Here is a 12,002-nt window from a genome sequence, read left to right on the forward strand (position 1 = left end):
TATATATATATATATATAGTTACATCTATATATAATTGCAAGAAATAAGGTTAATTTTCTTTTATTTTATTTTTTTAACTGGGAAACTTATTTTAGGTGTATGTGGATGTTATTGTGGTGTGTGTGTTCACCTAGTAGTGAGTGACTTTTCATTATAATTTTATTTTTTAGTTTATTTAGATTTTGTTAGAACAGGTTGGAGCTCAGGTCAAAATTGAGCAGAAAATAAAGAGTGCCCATCTATCCTCTGCTACCACGCATGCACAGCTTATCCCACTATTGACATAGCCCAGAATGGTATATTTGTTACAATTGATGACCCAACATTGACAGGACATTGTCACCCAAAGTCCATAATTTACATTAAGGGTCATTCTTGGTGTGCATACTGTGAGTTTTGACCAATGTATTATATTTTTATACTATTATAATATCATACAGAAAAGTTTGACTGCCCTAAAAATCTTCTGTGATACATATATTTATCCCTTTCTTTCCTCTAATTCTGGGCAAAAATTAATCTTTTTACTATCTTCAAAGTTTTGCCATTTTCAGAATGTCATATACTACTACAGCTGAATCATACAGTACATACCATTTCCAACTGGCTTCTGACACTTAGTAATATGCATGTGTTCCCTCCATGACCTTTCATGGTTTGTAGGTCATCTCTTTTTAGCAGTGAGTAATATTTCATTGTCTGGATATACTAGTTTATTTTACTCAGTCACTATTGAAGAACATCTTTATTGTTTCCAAATATTGGCAACTATGAATAAGCTGCTATAAATAGCTTTGTGCATGTTTTCATGTAGGCATCCGTTTTCAATTCATTTGGCTAAATACCAAGGAGCATGATTGCTGGATTATATGCTAAGAGTTTGTTTAGTTTTATTAGAAATAGCCAAACTGTCTTCCAAAGTAGCTGTACAATTTTGCTTTTCACCAACAATAAATGAAAGCCATTATGGTATGCTTCTCCCCTTTGAGTTAGAGCTGGTGCTATTAGGAACATCAATGACAACATTCCCATAATCACAGCTTAAAATATACCCCAATTGCCTGGAAATCATTTCTTTTCTTTTCTTTCTTTTTATTTTTTTCTTGGCTGATAAAAGATAATGGAGGTTATAATTTGAAGGTCCAAGAAAACTCATATGGAATTAAAAATGTAGACGGGAGAATATTATATTTTGATCTACTTTCTAGATCATTCAGATGCTGGTATTCTAAACCATGTGAGTGATTTTCTTCCCAAATTGTAGAAAAATTGGTATCTTAAATCGACTTCATGAGATTAATATTCTCTGTTAAAACTGCTTTTAACAGAGACAGAGTTAATGTGGGAGAAATTCCTAGAGAAATGACTAATGAGAAAGATTTTGAGTAGCCAATTTTTTGCACTGTTTATGATTAATTACATAGTTTGGACAGAGACAAATTTCCTGCTTACAGTATTTTCTTTAGGAAACTAGTTTCTTAAATCCGTAAAAATTCTAGTAGAGATTAATGCAATTTAAAATGAGATTGATTCAATAGCAGAAAGAGTTAAACTATAAGAATCTACTATATCCAGGTCAAAAGCCTTGACAGACTATCAATTTAGACAGTAAAAATTTCTGGGAAAGAAGCCAAGTGAGATAGCACTAAGATAAAGAGTTGTAAATCTGAAGAATGAAGTTCTCTCTGCTTCTAAAGGACCACCTTATTTATTCCGCTCTTTTTAAATTTAAAGATATTTGCCTTATAAAATCTGAGGCAGATGGTGGGGACTTATCAAGAGTTAAAGGCAACAAGCATTCATTTTTGCCTCCAAGTTCATTAAGACATCAGAAATATTTAGAAGAACCCTAAGCTGTATGCCAGAGTTCAGGTATTTAGGATGAGATAAAGTTTGTTTTCATTCTTTTTTCATAGTGGGATTACCTTAAAAGAAAAGACTATTAAAATTTCGGAGGAAATAAATAAACATAAATCTGAGTTTGCAAAGTTGAAGTAACTGGAAATGTCATCATGGTTCCCTGGGTATGTTTTAGAATTAGTTTATTCTGCTCCTGCAAAATACCATTTTGACTAAATAGAGCAAAGGAATACAGGCCACTAATTACTGGGCATTTTAAATGTGACAGCTCAGAGATGTTAACCTTCACCAAAATTCTAGCATTCAAGATACAACATTGGTAGTAGGACTAGTGAGTAAAACTAAAACAATGATACAGATTTTGAGGAAGGAGTGATCTAATCCCCTATTCTAATATAATTATTTATCTGATGCCTGTGAATTACCTCTGGGGGTCAAAAAATAAATGATGTTGTATCTTCTGTTGATATAAGGACACCTGATATAATTTTATTTTGAAACATCTCTCTGCATTTCAATTTGTTTGGTAGAAAGTCAATGATCTGGGGGATGCATCAACTTCAAAACAAGTTCATGTTGACTGCCAGTATAGATTCTTTCACATTACCTTGGCAAAGCAAAAAAAAGTCATATTTCCTTTTTGGTTACCAGAATATATAACTTTATCAACATTTCCATAATCTGAAAAAATAGACTATAAACAAATGAATTTTGAAGTTGGGTTTCTTTGGGAAGTGGAATCTGAGACAGAGATTTATATACAAGAGATTAAACAGGAATTGCTCTTTTGATAAACACTGCTGAAGACTGAAGAAAGCAGAATTGGCAGAACAATAATTTGAACTAAGATTCGGTTACTACAGAGGTCTTGGCTGGTCAAACTCAGAGCTCTGGCACGGGGATAACCCTACAGACTTGTCTTGTATTGAAGCCAGGAAACTTGCATTTACATTCGTTCCCTTGGCCAGACATTGAACACTGGCTTCTTGGGTAAGAGAATATAAGTTTAGGCAAGAAAACTTTTTTAGATGAGAGCCATTCTTAAGGAGGGGCTCAGGAGATAGATGTGAGCTGCCAACACTGCAAAAACCTGAAAGAAGTGAATGATTTATTCTGGTAGCAGGGGACCTCTAGGAAGCCCTAAGAACATTGACCACTCTTGCATGCCTTAGAGCTGCTCGTTTGTATAATGTGATAAGAAAACACATTTTCAGTAATTTTAGCCAGCAGCTCTTCCTGGAATAATTATAAACTGATATTTATGGGTATGTATAAAATTCCCATTGCTATACCATGTTGATATTATATTCCTGCAGTTATATGCTCATAACTAAACCTGATACTTATGGTATCTCTAATATACTACCAAGTCTAAATTTGTCTTGTGTTTGACTTATGCTTCTTGTGGTTTCAGAGATTTACTTTACAGCTTGACTAAGAACTTTATCTCTGAGTGTTCTTAACTCCTGAGCAATACGTCTCAGATGATATTAGTGAACTTTACCACTTCCTTTCATTATTTGGCAAAGAATAGATGCACAAGTGAGTCACTTGAGTGCCTGAATATGTAATATTAGTTGTACTATCTCCTGATGATTTAAGTTCACTGTCTCTAAAAGGAAAGTGACTTGTTTCCTTGTCAGTGGTTCTCCTGTAATGAGGAGCATGAATTGAATGAGTGACAGCCATAGGTTCAAGTTGAATTGGACTCTTATTTCCCCAATAGAAGCATTTTCCTTCTGAGAACCAAGGATCCAAAACAGAACCTACAGTTGTATAGACAGGAAAGGCAAAATCTCCAGATGGGTTTCTGGAGAATGCTAAAAAGTGACACTACTACTTATGTACCTTGGATTATATTTTACTTATTAAGGACACAGGGCTTCATAATTGTCACTGATGTACAGTGTACACTTTATCTTGGCATGTAGTGGTCCATCAGCACAAGGCATCATATCCAAATGGCACTTCAACTTCACCTTGGACAGGCCATTCCTTTGCCCTATCAAGCCAGCACCTTCTGTGTACTGAATGGTGCAGTAACATGATTGGACTCTTGGATCTTAGATCATGAGTTGCAAAATTCTTGATATAAAATTGGTATCTTAATCCAATTCAGTATTATTCAAGATCCTGTGTTGGTGAATGAAATACTCTGTAACCCTTAAATATTGTGTGACCAAGACATTATGTGCAGGAATGGCAATACAATACTTTATATGTGTTGATTCTAGACAAGATAAATTGCCACACCTTTTGGTATTATAGGATCTAATGTAATATCTCTTTGCCACAACAAAGTGGCTAGCTAATTCCCTTAAACTACAGTGACATGTCAAGAGTTCATAATTCACCCCTGTGGGTTGCAGTTACAGTAGCTAAATTGCCCTTCACACTTTATGTTCACCACAACAGTTCTTTTTACATGCCTCCTACTCATGGTCTCCTAGTCTGTCATTTCAGACCTAGATCAACCAGCTCAGTCAAGCCATTCATACTGGGGTGTGTGTGTGTGTGTGTGTGTGTGTGTGTGTGTGTCATACTTTTCTCTGGCTTACTCTCTTTTCTCACAGAGTGAAGGTCCAGAGTTAATGTGAAAAGTAACCATCAGGAAGATTTTCCCTCTCAGCCTATCAGGGGCACATAAAGGAGGTCTCTAGTATATTCCAAATGCATTTTCAGCTTGCCCTGACATGCGAAGTGAAATCACATACCATATCAAGACAATCTGTATGTAAAAACAAGCATGGTCTTTCTACTCCATCTGCTGGTTATATTGGAACCACCCTAAAGGGACACAGTGTGAGCTCATGGAGAGGCATGGTAGAAGCATGGTAGGAAACACAGGGGCTGGCTACCTGCTCAAATAATTTACTTCCATCCTCCAATATTGCTTGTGAACTGGGTTTACCACATTTACTTCACCATGAAATCCTGCCTACCCAGCCAGTTTTATGAATTAGTGAGTGCAATGGAACTTACCTTATGGTTGGCATTTCTGGCTACCAGGCAACCTGGTGTTTTTTGGACAGGCACTTCATCTCTACCTGGATTCACTATCATGCCAGGAACTGCTTTTCAAATGGTATTTTTCTCTGTGGATGGCATAATTTTATCAATGATCTATCAGGCTGCCTTATGATTCTCCCATGGGGGCTTGTTATAAACTCTACACAGTGTCTTCCTGTAATACTAACAAGTCTGGAACAATAGGGTCTGCCAAATCCTACAGTACGAAAATAGGATGGACTTGCGTTACATTTCAGACCTTCTACATCATCCTTTTCTGCTCTGATATTCACCAAGAGCTGTTAGTCTTTTGTGTCACATATTATATGAGTTAAAACAGCATTATCAATTGTGAAACATGGTAATTCCATAAACCCAAAGGCCTACCAAAGATTTTGTGTGTTTGTTTTTCTCTCCTATTGTGGAAAGTGTAAGTTACAATAATTTCCCTATTACCTTAAAGGAGCCATTCCAGTATATCCATACCCTAAACCAATGGGAGCCTAATATTTCCCACTAATGATGAATGCCCCTGAATATATGTAAGCTTTATTTCAACCCTCTGGAATGCATGTGTCTTACCAAAACTTTTAACCTACTGGCCACTTCTTGCAAATTGGGAGAATTAATGTAATACAGTTGATATAGAAGATCAATGTCATAGTCTCCATTTTTCTTCAGACCATATTATGGAAGAGAAAAGAAGAGTTGGGCAAGACCAGAAATGTATGTTGTTCAGGATCCCATCTATAAGCAAATTGTTTGGTTTTTGTTGTTGTTAGTTAAGGTCTTCTGAGAAGCACATACAAAGATGTAGTTAGACAATGAAGAGATTTAATGGGCAGGAGAAGGTAGGTAGAACTTTCTAACCTTGACATAGGATTTATAACTATAAAAACAAGAGGAAATAAAGAAGAATTGATTTGGGAGAGTCGTAGACTGCAGTGAAGCTCTGAGAAATTCTTGACCAAGTAAACGAGAAGCCCCAGAGGAAAAAATGCCCATTAGTGGAGTACTACATTGGACTAGAAATAACCCAACTTTATTGCCTAGTCATTCTCATTCTTTGTCTGCGAGAAATCTGAAGAGAATGCAACCTTGTCGTGAGACTGCTGGAAATCCAAATGTGTGGCAGATGGAGGATTGTTACCATCTACCCTGCTCACAATAGGTTCTCTCGAAAGTACATCTGAGCAGCACAACTCCATGGCTGTCGAAACCTGACTCTGATCAGGTTTTAACACCTATATTTATAATTTTCTTCTGAAAGAAAGCATCTATTTTCTAGATCAGGCATTAGAATTAATTATAGCAATAACAACACCACTTTCCCTTATCCCAATCTCTCGGAGGCAATGAAATTAGGGCAGTTGTCAACTGCACTTCCGGGTTTGTGCCACGGAAGAGGAGCCCTCAAGTGACAAATCTAGGATCTCATAAGGAGCTGCTGTATAGCTGCCACCCTCCCCTCCTGAGGAAAGAAGAGAAACCTTATTTTCCTAATGTAAACAAATCTCAAATAAAAGTCCTTAGGTTTTTGCCTTCCTTCATGGCTTGAGGTTTTATTCCTCTTCAAAGTGTAAACACATAGATAAATTTATACATCTCTAAGAAGCATTTTATTCTTGAATTTCTGTTCAACAATCCATTATCCTAGATTGCCTGTATTTTTTGCTCTGAAAGCCATGAACATTCAGAAGCACGAAAACGTTTTTTGCTACAATTTCATACTTCTTGTACAGCACAAATACACTTAACATATGCACAGGCAGGAAGCAGCTCCTCTCTGGCTCCTACGGGCCTCTCTTTCTCAGTTCAAATTTAGAAGAGGGAGGTTAGTGACATGCAGGCCCAGCTATGTAGCTGTTTTCAAGGCCAAGCTTGGCTCCCATCGCCTTCTTCCTCTATTATTTATTCTAAATTCTCATGCTCAGCTATCATCTTTGCAGGTTTTGGTTTCTTATGTGGTAATGGAACTCAAATTCTCATTCCTGAGTGATGTGAGTTTTTCATAACCATCCTCTTCTGAGGCTAGAACTGCTGCATAAATACATTTATGGTTAGAATTAGAAAATAAAACACTAACATTTACTAAAGTGAATCATGTGGGTTACACACCTATTCCTTCCTTCCCTAATTGTGTAAAACCATCTGTTTTCTGCTGATCAGAAGAAATCACCCTTGTTAAGATCATGAGTTCTTTACTTATCTTCTGGTCCCTATACACAAAATATCTAAAGTGCTTAGATGGCAAGCACCTAAAAAGCTAAAATGTGTAGTTTAATATGATGCTTGCTGTATCATGAGAAAGTGCTCTTAATGTAGTCTAAAGTTCTCCTTAATTCATTATTACATCCCACCACCCTTGATTCAGCACCTTCAGAATCCTATCACACACATACCATCCCGTCTCCTTCTAGTAATTGTTGGCCAAGATCTGCAATTCACTTGTGATGTATTCTGTAACATTAGTAAAAATGTCTATTCCTTTCCATACCAGATAATATTGTGAATTAATGCTTATAGTAGGCTAAAAAATGGCCACCCCAAAATATTAAGTCCTAATCCTTGAGACATCAAAATGTTAAGTCCTAATGCTAGTGACATAAAAATGTTACGAGGCAAAAGGGTCGTTCAGATGTGTTAAGAATCTTGAGGGGGAAGATTATCCTGAATTACTAGGGTGAGCCCCAAATACAATTTCATGCACCCCTGTAAGAGGGAGGGAGAGGGAGTTTTAACATGACAGAAGAGAGAAAGGCAAAGTAAAGATAGAAGCGGAAATTGGAATGATAAAACCACAAGCCAAGAAATGCCAGTAATGACCAGAAATCCTGACAGCACTTTGATTTGGGATCACTAACACTGACTTCAGACTTTTAGCCTCCACAACTATAAGATAATACATTTCTGTTGCTTTAAGTCACCAATTGTGCTAACTAGTTAAAGCAACCACTGGAAACTAATACAATGCTAATCATTAAGACTGCACTCAGAAAGAGATGTAAGGTTAGATGATGAGGGGAGCACATTTTTTCAACAAGGAAGATAACTGTGCGTTTTTTCAATAGCTGAGTTTTCTGCTTTAGCACAGAAGACTGAGACATTCTGCAGGTACAGAGGTGCCATGAGAGTCTGAGATTTGTTGACTTCTGAATACATTGACAAAGACAACTCTATGTGAAGTCTCAGAGCCCTAATCCTTTCTATGAGGTCTCTGACCTCAGTGTAACATATTGCTAGCATTGAGAATACAGCCTTCTCTGTAACTAAGACTTAGCCATGATCCTGAGCTTTTCCTATGTTCCAGCTGTAGGAAATGAGTCTCTTTACATGCTGCCAAGGAGGCCATCTGGCTTTCACACTTAGGTTTTAATTGGAGATTAATCATCCCTAGACGTTCTGAAGCATTGAAGAAACTCAGCAGCATCCACTGAATTTTATAAAGTTAGTATTACTAATTCATATGAAACTCTCAAAATCCTGAGCCATTGCGCTTCCTAGTATATTCCTCTCCATTGGTATTTCTTCTCAGTTAAATGCCAATGGAAGGTTAATAATTATACCAGTACCACAAGCCATACTAATGGGCTATTAGTCATCCAACTACCACTAACGATAGGGTCTTCACAGCCAACCAACTAGCAAGCCATCCAACCCCAGACTCCCATTTTAGAGTTGGCTACTTTGGTTGACTCTTGGCTTCAAATGTTTAGGGTCAGGTTTCCTAGGAAAACAACTCTGACACACAGATTTACATACAAAACTCTTTTTTGCTTATTTTTTGGTCTTTTGCTTTGTTTTGTTTGGCCGGGAAAGAAGGGGTTTTCTTTGTCATCCTGGTCCTTAATAGTTTTAGCCAAGGCTCCTCTCAGCTGCTCTCCTGCCCTGCCCTGCCCTCTACAGCCCTCTCCTGGAAGAACTCCCCTGACCACCAGTAGAGGACGCCAATGTGACATGAAGGCTGCTGGGAAATGTAGTCCATGGTCCTAAAGGGCCCGCTCTGAGTCCCAGGAACCCCTCTTCTAGCTGCAGGATGGGCTCAAACCTTTTAAGCCTAGAATTTACAACAGTTTGGGGGCCTTTCTCTCTTGGTTCTGCAATTAGCCCTATCCAGAACACTTTGCAAAGCTTAAGAAGAGCCCAGGGCTGTTCACAACTTCCCCTTCCTCTAAGGCCTCCAGCACAGTGAGGTAATAGAATTGTGATTTTGACGTCATAGACAGTTCCGTTCCTTGCATTGGGGGAAAGGGAGAGTATCATGGTTACAGTTGGATCACCTAAGGTAGAGAGGGAAGGAACCAACAGGTATATGAAGAAGACTGTATTTCCTCCTCAGGAAGAAAAAAATCACTTATAAGTAAGTCTCCACCACCGTCTCTCACTTCAACCAATGTTTCAAGTCCTTTTTAAAAGCCCTGAATTTAGATGTTAGAAGGTGAAGAGATTGGGGAACAACTAGACAGTTACTGGTTGTTATGTAAATTTGAATCTCAGCTATCATTAAAGATGGTTCAAAGAAATTGGCAAAATAATGGAAAAAGAAGAGGTTTTAAATAATGCCTTCATGCTGTGATTTCTTTGTAGGACAGAATTTTAGATTTTTAATGTATTGGAAAGTAGTATTAATGCAATTAATTGTCATGGTTATATTTAGTAACAAAGTTCCTCAGAAACATCTGTTTTCTCTACGTATTTTGTATTCTGCTTAAGCCTAGATAGATATTTTGAACCCAAAAAATTTGAGACAGGTCTCAGTTAATTTAGAAAGTTTATTTTGCCAAGTTTGAGGATGCACACCCATGACACAGCCTCAGGAGGTTATAATGACATGCGCCCAAGGTGATCAGAGCACAGCTTGGTTTTACACATTTTAGGCAGACATAAAGTATCAATCAATATACGTAAAATGAACATTGGTTCAGTCCAGAAAGGTGGGAAAACTCAAAGTGGGGAAGGGATTTCCAGGTCACAGGTAGGTGAGAGACAAACAGTTGCATTTTTGAGTTTCTGTTTAGTCTTTCTAAAGGAGGCAATCAGATAGGCGTTTATCTCAGGGAGCAGAGGGATGACTTTGAAAAGATTGGGAGGCAGGTTTGCCCCAAGCAGTTCCCAGTTTGAGTTTTCTTTCCGGCTTAATGATTTTGTGGTGCAAGAAAATTTCAATGGTCAATTGAGACAAACAGTTCTGAGATATTTCCACTGATTACGACGGGGTGGCAGGTTTACGGATAACATTCATTAGGTTTCTGAACTTTCTGAGCAGACTTGGTGACACTGCCAGCTCTAGCAGCCTTCTTGTTCACACTTTGATGATGTTACTGAACCCTGATTTGAATGCTTGCTGTTCAAAAGAGAGATATGTGAGGCTGAGGCAGGAGAATCGCTTGAACCCGGGAAGCAGAGGTTGCAGTGAGCCGAGATACTGCCACTGCACTCTAGCCTAGCCTGGGCGGCAGAGACTCCATCTCAAAAAAACAAAAAACAAAACAAAAAACCCTTAGTCTGTAATAAAGTGTGCCTCTGACCTAACTCTGCCAGAAGCCCTCTTCAAGGGCCACCTTTCGTGATTCTTTCCTCTTTCTTTAATTCTTACATTTACCATGAGATTAAATATACATATATATATATATATATATACACACATATATGAATATCTTTAACTTATGAAGTGACAGAGCACTACACTGAAAACTACCAAACTTTGGTGAGACGCAATATCGTTATGATGTTAGTTCTCCCTGAAATGATTGGTAGTTCCAATGCTTCATTATATAATCCAAGAAGGCTTGTAGTAAAATTAACAAGCAGTTCTAAAGTTCATATAAGAATATAATAACTTAAAAAAATCAAATCAGGTTGAAAATGAATAATAAATTGCAAGATACTTTAAAAAACTATGCAGTCTTAAAGGAATTTTCTTTGTAATCATTGGTAGGAAATTTTCTTAGGGAGACTGAAAGAGCAACCATAAAATAAAGAAATTGATAAGCTGAAATTAATCAAAATTTGAAACATTTGCCCATCAAAACACCCCGTAAAATAAAAAATCAATTGCATATGGTAGACATACTGCTTGAGAATTTTAGATTAAACAAATAGTAGATTCTTAAATTACATTTTTAGCTACAAAATAAAACCATGCTCAGCTTTTGTTTTAAAATGTATTCTAATTTATATTCAATTGATAAAATAATATAATTATTTCCAAGTAAGATTAATACTGATGTGACATTAAGGGTTAACTGTAAATGAAGGTTAGGTGATCTCTAAGTAATTTTGAGAATGAGAACTTGTGGGGAAAAGAAAGAGAGATACATCCCATTTTGTTCTATATTTGAGATGCTGTTAATCTGTGACCCTACCCCCAACCTTGTCCTTGCAAGAGACATGTGTTGTGGTGACTCAAGGTTTAAAGGATTTTGGGCTGTGCAGGGTGTGTTAAACAAGTGACTGAAGGCAGTATGCTTGTGAAAAGTCATCACCATTCTCTTAATCTCAAGCACCCAGGGACAAATACACTGCTAAAGGTCACAGGGACCTCTGCCTAAGAAAGCTAGGTATTGTCCAAGGTTTCTCCCCATGTGATAGTCTGAAATATGGCCTCGTGGGAAGGGAAAGACTTGATCGTCCCCCAGCCTGACGCCCGTGAAGGGTCTGTGCTAAGGAGGACTAGTAAAAGAGGAAAGAAGGCCTCTTGGCAGTTGAGATAGAGAAAATCATCTGTCTCCTGCCCATCCCTGGGCAATGGACATCTGGGTGTAAAACCCAATTGTATGTTCTATTTACTAAGATGGCAGAAAACCACCTTAGGGCTGAAGGTGGGACTTGCTAGCTCAATGCTGCTCTTTGTGCACTAAAAAGGTTTATGGAGATGTTTGCATATGCATATGAAGGCACAGCACTTTTCCTTAAACTCATTCATGTCACAGAGATCTTTATTCATATGTCTTACTGCTGACCTTCTCCCTACAATGATCCTATTATCCTGCCACTTCCCTTTTTCTGAGATGGTAAAGATAATGATCAATAAATACTGAGGGAACTCAGAGACCCATGCTGGCGCAGGTCCTCTGTATGCTGAGCACCGATCCCCTGGGCCCACTTTTCTTTTTTTTTTTTCTTTTTTTTT

General features: G+C 37.6%; 1 long non-coding RNA gene across 1 annotated transcript in view; it reads left to right on the top strand.

The window, feature by feature from the left end:
* The first annotated feature begins 9,107 nt into the window (after positions 1–9,107).
* Positions 9,108–12,002, top strand: part of LOC108541825 (uncharacterized) — a 141,064-nt gene continuing 138,169 nt past the window's right edge. The window contains exon 1 of the long non-coding RNA XR_001889076.1: positions 9,108–9,230. This is a non-coding gene — a long non-coding RNA (uncharacterized LOC108541825). The remainder of the gene's footprint in view (positions 9,231–12,002) is intronic.

Source organism: Rhinopithecus bieti, unplaced genomic scaffold, assembly GCF_001698545.2.
Source record: "Rhinopithecus bieti isolate Rb0 unplaced genomic scaffold, ASM169854v2 scaffold_18921, whole genome shotgun sequence".
In the NCBI taxonomy this organism is placed as follows: domain Eukaryota; kingdom Metazoa; phylum Chordata; class Mammalia; order Primates; family Cercopithecidae; genus Rhinopithecus; species Rhinopithecus bieti.